The sequence below is a fragment of the Poecilia latipinna genome, unplaced genomic scaffold (genome assembly GCF_001443285.1).
Source record: "Poecilia latipinna isolate Pla-1442-1.1 unplaced genomic scaffold, P_latipinna-1.0 Scaffold1746, whole genome shotgun sequence".
In the NCBI taxonomy this organism is placed as follows: domain Eukaryota; kingdom Metazoa; phylum Chordata; class Actinopteri; order Cyprinodontiformes; family Poeciliidae; genus Poecilia; species Poecilia latipinna.
In genome coordinates this window covers 41,603-50,134 of record NW_015114362.1, presented here as the reverse complement: position 1 = coordinate 50,134, position 8,532 = coordinate 41,603, and the positions used below count along the sequence as shown (strand labels likewise).

At 40.7% G+C, this 8,532-nt stretch overlaps 1 pseudogene; it reads right to left on the bottom strand.

The window, feature by feature from the left end:
• Positions 1 to 3,537: 3,537 nt before the first annotated feature.
• Positions 3,538 to 7,325, bottom strand: LOC106964986 (general transcription factor II-I repeat domain-containing protein 2-like; annotated as a pseudogene).
• Between the last annotated feature and the right edge of the window lie 1,207 nt (positions 7,326 to 8,532).

The window sequence follows — 8,532 nt, the reverse complement described above, 5'->3', positions numbered from 1 at the left end:
TTAAATGATTTTAAATTGTTTAACATTTAAATGCAAGATTTTAAGGAGCTGGCAAGTTTACTTTGTAAAACTTCAAAGAACAATATTCATAGTTAGATTGTTTTGTTACCATAGCAACAATCTGATGCTGTGACTTTAATCTTTGAATTTACAAATACAAATTAGTAAATTGCGATGATAACTTATTGCTTTTAAGGCTGACCAATTAAACTACTCCCTTCTCCCATATTTCACTAAATCTAACACAGAAGCTGTTAGAGGTGCTGATGATTGTAGCAGCTAGAGGGACCCCTAAGTCAAAGTCTGCGCAGGGCCTCATGCAGCCTTGGGCCCTGCACAATGAGTAAATCCGCTGCACTGCGCAGAGATGCACAACAAACGGGAGTTTTGGCTTTAGTAGCTCTTCCATTTCGTGTCTGTTGAGTTTTAATTGTCACAGAAACTATTCTGGTTGGTCGAGTTCATGGGACTCGACCGTGCCCGATGGTCACGAGTTTCTCAGATCTCCGTGCGGCCGTGCGCATTAACTCTAAGTAGATAACGCATTTGATATGGTTTGATGCATCGTGTAACTGGAAAAATAATACTAAAAATAATAATAAAATAATATAAAATCAGCGTGATGCGTGACTCCGAGGAGAGCGCGAAAGCTCCTCACCAGGCTGAACCTGCATGATGTGGTTAGCGCTGCTCGTTATCCACAAACGCTCCGGCCAACCCGGACCACAGACATAAACTCTACAGGGAAGACAGACACAGAGCCACATGCTGGGCAGCGTGTTGAGATGTAAACGCCGCATATAATTGTTCGTTCACAAAGATAAATCATTCTCACTGCTCCACAACGTGCACCTCTGAATACGCTACAAGTTATTCCTGCAGTTCACATAGAGCTGCGCAACCAGAGGTAACGCGGCGGGTCTTAAACTCTTACCTAGAGTTCTCCAAAGGATCATAATTCCTCACAGTAAGTTGATGTAAATATTCATACAGGTCAGCCTGTGTTCAGTTTGAGTGAAAGGAGGCGCACGCGATCCCGCTGATGTAAAGCAGCGGCAGCGAGCAAGGCAAAGCGCAGAGGCGCCAGCTGTGTGATTGGTCTGCGTGCTGTCGGGTTTAAATGTATAAACTATAAACCTATCTATTATAAACCTATCATTTAGGGATAAATCTGCTCTGCTAGTGAAATGCTCAGAGCAACAGAGACGCTTGCAGCCTGGCATTAAAAAAAAAAAAAAAATGATTTTTTTTTTTTTCCTATTTATTTTCCTCGAAACTTAAACAAGCAACGCTTAGCCTGGCGGCGAGGCTAGTAAAGCATGGCGGGCCGCCAGGGTTATAATACCCTGGACTGCAAGAATTTTAGGGTTGTGCCCTTAAAGTTTGCTGTAGTAATTATTTCAAATTAACTTATTGCACTCCACCTCTGTTCAGGTGTCCATGCTTTGTAATTTTAAATTAGTTTGTATACTTATAAATGTATGGTAAACTTATTGTCAGTAAATCAGTTTTTATATAGTTAGGAATAAATCAATTAGTTTATATAATTTGCTTGTACTGGTGGGGTTTGTAATTGAAAGAGGGAAAAAAAAAAAAAAAAAACAGTGGCTGCTGAAATGTCTGAGTGGCCGGTAAAAAGTTTTCTCTACCAGCCACTGTGGCTGGTGGAGAAAAATTTTAATTTCCTCCCCTGAATCAAACAGTCGTTAACTGCAGCATACAGACTCTAAAAATGCAACTGGATAAAAGGGCAACACAGCGAGAGAAGTAACTAAGCCAAAACCGTATAAAAAAAACCTTTTTCAATAAATATGACCCAGAACTCAACAGGCATCGTTTAGCCCGATTCAAAATCTGTTAAAAATATCCTATTAAGCACCTTATCCAATCAATCAGTTAATTCACAAAGTAATCAACAGATCAGCCTCACACTGTATTCATGCTTCAGAGGAACCTAAAAGCTACGCCATGATGACACAGTGCCTCATTTATTGGGGTGAACCAAATGAAACACAAATGAGTCACTCGTATATGTTCCTCTTCCCACAGATAGATGCTTTTGGTTTGCACAATCACACAGACCAAACAAAAATGCCTAGGTTTGAACACTGCGGCAGATTGACAAATCTGAGCTGAGTAAAGAGAAGGGAGGCAATGTTTGACCAGTTGTGACAACTTCAGATGATCTAATATGTCCTGCATATGTAAACATAAAACAGGCCAAAACAAAGGCGGAAGTTGAGATTTTATGTTTAGCATCAGCTTTCTTTCACAGGATCCATCAGATGTTTGAATATATGTGTAAATTAGCATGAAGAAGCCAATGAGGAGTAAGTAGGAAGTACATTAGAAAACAGAGGATACTGACTTACTGCATGTAAAGAATGACTGCAGCAGTGCACCTTGGGCATGCACAAATGGCAAGACTAATTGTTCCACAAACAGGATGACATGGGTGGAGCTTTCTGTGGGGGCCTGTTAAACTACAACCAATCTCCATCAGTGGGCTTGTCTCTTCCTTTCTTGCACTGCAGCAGTACGAGGAAAAAAATGAAATAAAGAATGATGGCTAAAGAAAAAAAAAAGGTTGAGGGGAATGGTAAGCAGTTCACACACAGCCCCTTATACTGGGCCTCCACAGACAGACACAGAAAAAGAAGCTAGATGGCGGACAGAAGCTGAGTCTTTGAGAGGGTTTTAAGTAGCCCTCTGAAAGCAGGGCAAGTCTGCACAACGGCCAAAAGATGGGAACATGGTTCTTTGAAGAACGCAGGACAAATTGAAAATCAAACGACTTTATTGATCGCCCTCTTTTTAGGGTCCATGTTTTTGAAGCATTAAACTTAATCTATTCCCAAATAAAAATCCTGCTGCACTGGCAAGAAAGAAATCTGTACATCTCACATGGTAACATACATTAAAGTATTAGAAATAGGGCTGTGTAATAATATCGATTTTGCGATATATATCGATATTTTCTTTCCTAGAAAAAAAATTGATATTCATCCGTAAGTATCGTAACATCCAACTGTAACCCTGCTCACTTACTGCTTGCATCACTGGGAGAGTGATTAGGTCATCCAGCCAGCAGTGTCGCTGTAGAGCAGGGATGTCAAACTCAATTGCACAAGGGGCCAAAATTCAAAATACACTTAACGTCGCGGGCCAACCAGGATAAACATTTATTTAACACACTTAAACTTAATGTTTTTGGAACATAAATATGAATAAAAACAGCCCTGCCAGCATGCCTAGGTGGGCCCCATGTGGGGCAGGCCATATGGGTCCCATATGGGTTTGTCCACGGGTTCCACGATGGCCCCACATGGGTTTGCCCATGTAGGGCCACAGCCCACATGGGCCCTATATGGTGGTGGCCCACATGGGTTTGTCCATTTAGGGCCCATGTAGGACCCATGTGGGGCCGTCGTGGAACCCGCAATGGCCCCTCTTGGAACCAAGCCCTCCTTTCCCCCACATGGGGCCCAGCTAGGCATGCTGGCTGGGAGACAGGAATATTAAATTTAAACATTAAATCACTTATACAGTATTTATTATTTTGCTCTAAATAAAAAATATCTTGTTAAATTATACAACTTAGAACTTAACTTAAACAACTTAACATTAAAATAACATTCAAATTCCTTTGCTCCTATGTCAATGTATATATTAAAAAAATAAACTTAAATATCCCAAAAGATTTTGCTCTCCTTAAAAATATCTCAAGTAGAAATATGAACATGCTACAAAACCTGGAAATATACATAAAATATGTACTTTCCAGAAATAACAATTCTAATCATTCCGTTTTCTTTGCTCTTATGACTCTGATTTGATCATTTGCTCTGATCGCAGCCAGACACCTGGCATCTTTTTTGGCAACAAGTTGGTTTATGTTTGGTGTGAAGTCCTGTGTTATGGAGATTCTCAGGATGGACTGCAGGTGGTCATCAGCGAGACGACTTCTGTGTGCCGTTTTGTTAATCTTCATCACTGAGAAGAGCTTCTCACACAGATATGTGCTCCCAAACATGCACAAGGTTCAAGCTGCATGAAGACTGAGCTGGGGCATTGCTGCAGGGATAGAGTGAATTAACTGTGGGGGCCCACCAGTGTCATACTTTGCCTTCAGTGTCCCATTACACTGCAGCTCAATCAGTTCCATCTGAATCTGCGCAGGTGCAGTTTCAACATCAACGGCAAAGGCAAATGGGTTGCGAAGCAACTCAAAACTTTTTTTTGTGCTTCAAAGTCACTAAACCACCGTGCGAACTCAGCGCGTAGTGTGCTCAGTTTGTCGGCAAAGTGCGTTTTGGGGAACACAGTTGTGCTGACTTGGCTCAACATTACTTGGCAACAGGGAAAGTGAGGCAAGTTGCATTGTTGCATTTGTGTCTCCCATAAAAGCAGCTTCACTTGAAACGCCTTCACCGCGTCATACATGTCAGTGATCATGCGGTCACGTCCCTGGAGCTGCAGATTTAAGGCGTTAAGATGAGCTGTTACGTCAGCCAGAAACGCCAACTTGCACTTCCATTTTTCATCTCTCAAAACGGTGGAGTCTTTTCCTTTACTGTCCATGAACTTACAGATTTTGTTGCTGAGCTCAAAAACTCTGTTGAGAACGTTTCCCTGACTTAGCCAACGCACCTCTGTATGATAAGGAATGTCGGCAAATTCTGAATCTATCTCCTGCATAAAGGACCGAAACTGCCGATGATTTAACCCTTTAGCTCGGATAAAGTTTACGGTTTGTGTTACAGTTCTCATTACATGGTCCATTTTCAGGACTTTGCCACATAGTGCTTCCTGGTGTATGATGCAGTGATATGCTGTTAACTCACCAGTACAGTTCTCCTCCTGCATCTTCACTCGCATCCTTCCCACTAGTCCACATTTTTCACTGCATATAGCCGGTGCTTCATCAGTTGTAAGTCCAATAAGTTTGTCCTAGGGCAGTTTCATGTCGGCTACACTTTGGGATACGTTTTCAAAAATGTCTTTTCCAGTCGTTGTCCCTTGCATTGATTTAATGTCCATTACTTCCTCTGTTACACACAAATTGAAGTCCACTCCTCGGATGAAGATAGCCAGTTGGGCAGTATCAGTCATGTCAGTACTTTTATCCACAGCAAGAGAGTAGGCAATGAAGTCTTTGCTTTTTTCACTCAACTGTGCTCTTAAATCAGTGGCCATCTCACAAATTCGATCAGTAACCGTATTTCTATTCAGGCTTATATTTGCCAGCATCTGCTTTTTGTCTGGACATAAGACAATGAACACCTTGATCATGCAGCTCTTCAGAAATTCTCCCTCCGTAAATGGCCGGGCTGATTTGGTGATCTCCTCTGCCACGATAAAACTTGCTTTCACAGCAGCTTCATTTTGAGATTTTGCACGGGTAAAAAACGTCTGCTGGAGTGTCAGATTCTTCTTTAACTCTTCTGCTTTCTGTTTCTTCTGTTCTGCAACCAGGTCTTTCAGGTTATCCTTATGTTTTGTCTCGAAGTGCCGTCTTAGATTGAATTCTTTAATTACAGCCACATAAGTGCCACAAATGAGACACACGGGTTCACACACGGCAATATCAGTAAACATATACTCAGCCTCCCATCGGTTATTAAAGGCTCTGTTTTCAGAATCAACTTTTCTCTTCGCCATTGTGAGAGGTATCTTTGGCTACCGGCTATCTGCGCAATATCTTGTAATAGCAAGACTGAATGGACGCGGGAGGTGCGCAGCAAGGCAGCCGAAGCGTTGCATTGTGGGATGCACAATACTGTGCAGTATTGTGTTATCAGCGCGGCAGTGACTAAAACGTCAGAATATGACGTATAGGGATGAGACGGCATTGTTCATATCGACGGGCCATTAATAACAATAATGTAAAATGGTCTTGTGGGCCGGATATGATTACACGGCGGGCCGGATGGGGCACGCGGGCCTGTAGAGCATTTCTGCCAAGTTACCCGCCTAGTAGAAGAAGTGCGGGCAGTGTAATGGCAGCAAATATTGTGGTGCAGCACGACCCAAGACATATACCCAAGAGGATGAGGCTAAAGAGCAGATGACCCGCTACAGGGAGGCAGATCTCTTGGAAGTAAAAAGAGGATCCACTGGTTTGGTAGAAGGAGCACCAATATGAGTATCCACTCCTGTCACACCCTGCTAAAAGGTACCTCTGCATCCAGCTGGTCATTTGTCAATGTTTTTTGTGGGAAGAGGGAATAACTTTCTCAAACAATTAGTACCAAATTTGTAAAAACACAAAAATGAATTCATAAACCTTCCTTCCTTCGGTGTTTGTTTGGTAATTCCCATGTTGCTAAAACAGTGGTGGATCAATGCCATGGTAGTTTGTGCTCACACACATACAAAAATGCGATTGTGGAATAGCAGGGGCGTGACTGGTTAGAGTGGTGTGTTTTATGTGTGACCCGACAAGCCAACGGGCGTTACTGAAATCAAACCAAATATTATGAATTTTAGCAACTGAGTGAAGCTGTACCTGTGACTCGTATAAAGGTAGGTGCGCTATTGGCTCTGTTCATCTCCATTACAAAATCAGAGGTGCATTGGCTTCCCCTGGTTATTCTCTGGTCGCTTACACTGATATAAAGAAAGAGAGACTATAACTTGAACAAAGCTCTCAGTTTTAGTCAATCCAGTTTCTTGTTGAGAGCTAAAATGAACAGGAAAGAAGAAAGATTTTCACGTTTTACTCACAGTATGCTAAAAAACAATTAGTTAAGCTAGTTATGCTAATAATGCTAAGTAAACAAAAGTCTATGTAAAGAAAATAAATTACCTTAAATGTGAAATTGTCCACATAGTCTCAACATTTCCAAACCATGCATTTTCCTTAACAAACACAGGTTGATGGCTTGAAAGGACAAACAGTGCAGGTTTGCTGGAACACCTTCTACCTTTCTGTTATCTGCTGAAGCTTTGCTCCATGTCACAGCCTAAATATAAAATCTGTTTCAACAGCCAACTACATTTCTGTGTGTTCTCTGAAACTGAAAACAGTGACAATTTCCACACCACAGAGCGTTGTTGATTGTAAAACTATTTCATTTTTCAGCATCCATATCAATTACTAATGACGACCAATCAGGCTGATAATCATTAAAGGTAAATGTAATTTTATTTACCGGACACCCCTGATCTGGACTGTTTTGAGCTTCATTAAATTCATTATCACCATTATCTGGGTCTCAGCGTTCATCCTCACCACAACCACCCACAAATCCTGACAGCAACTCTTAGATGTCTCCCTGGTCCAACACACTTGAATCCAATAGCTAAATCACCTCCTAAATGCAGTCAAGTTCTTCAGAGTCTTGATAATGACCTCATTATTTGACTCGGGTGTGTTGAAGTTGAGAAGCATCTAAAAGTTGCAGGTGACCGGCCCTCAAGGCCTGGAGTTGCCCACCCCTGGTCTTGTCATTTGTACACAAACTTCTACAAAGGAAAATAAAATGACTGTACACTAAGAATTTAAGCTGTTTTATAGTTAAGCCCTGATTTATCCTGTTTAATTTTAAATCACTCTGGCAAATAAGTAATGAAGAAATGAATCGGGCTGTAACCCACAGGCACAGCTTTTTTCCGGCTTTGCTCTCCCACCCACTTTTTTGAGAATGACATAACTTCAGACCTCTGCTCTTGTGCTTTAGGATGGATAAGAGCTTCTGTAAGCTGATGAAAGTATGTACGCTGAAAAGTACAGTCCAATTTTAAACGTATACAGTCTGGAAAATGTCTGGCTCACAAGGAGCCTAATTTTTCTGCATGATGTTATTCCCCAACACTGCTGTATTAGCCTTCCAGGGCAGAAAAAAAAAAGCACACAGTCTGTCATCAATTGGCTTTCACAAGCGGACAGAGGATCCGCAAAAAAAAAACTCTAATATTTTTCAAGAAGAAACAATAGTGAAGAAATTCTAACATGTTCTAAAGATGTTGGATCACTATTGACTAAAACGTCTTTGATAAATTATTGCACATGGTATCAAAAAAAGGACAGCACAAGACTTTTAAACATTAACTATGTTTCCCATCAGGCTACCATCAGTAATGGTTGTTTTATCACAAAATATGCAATTAAATTTAAATTTGCAAGTAAGGGTGAAAAATAACCTTCACAATTAATTTAAAGATAAACGTACTTTCTTCAAACACTGGAATAAATAGGACAAATTTGTCAAACAATATATGCTGAAATAATTTAAAATTTTTGTGCAAAATGAATCCTACTTTGACCTTTACTACCAAGATTCACTGACTCAATCTACCAGAATGTTGATCCACTTAGTGTTACACTTTTTGTAGTTCATCTCTCTGGCTTTTATTTTATTTGTGTCACTAACCGAAAATAAAAAAAGAAAATTAAAAATGTAAGGCCTTATTCTGTCTTGTTCTTGCAAAACCAACAGAAACAGAATTATATAAATACATTCATTGTGAATTTAAACAAGTACAATAAAAACTCTAAAACTCTGCATTAGAGGTGTGCCGATCGATTGG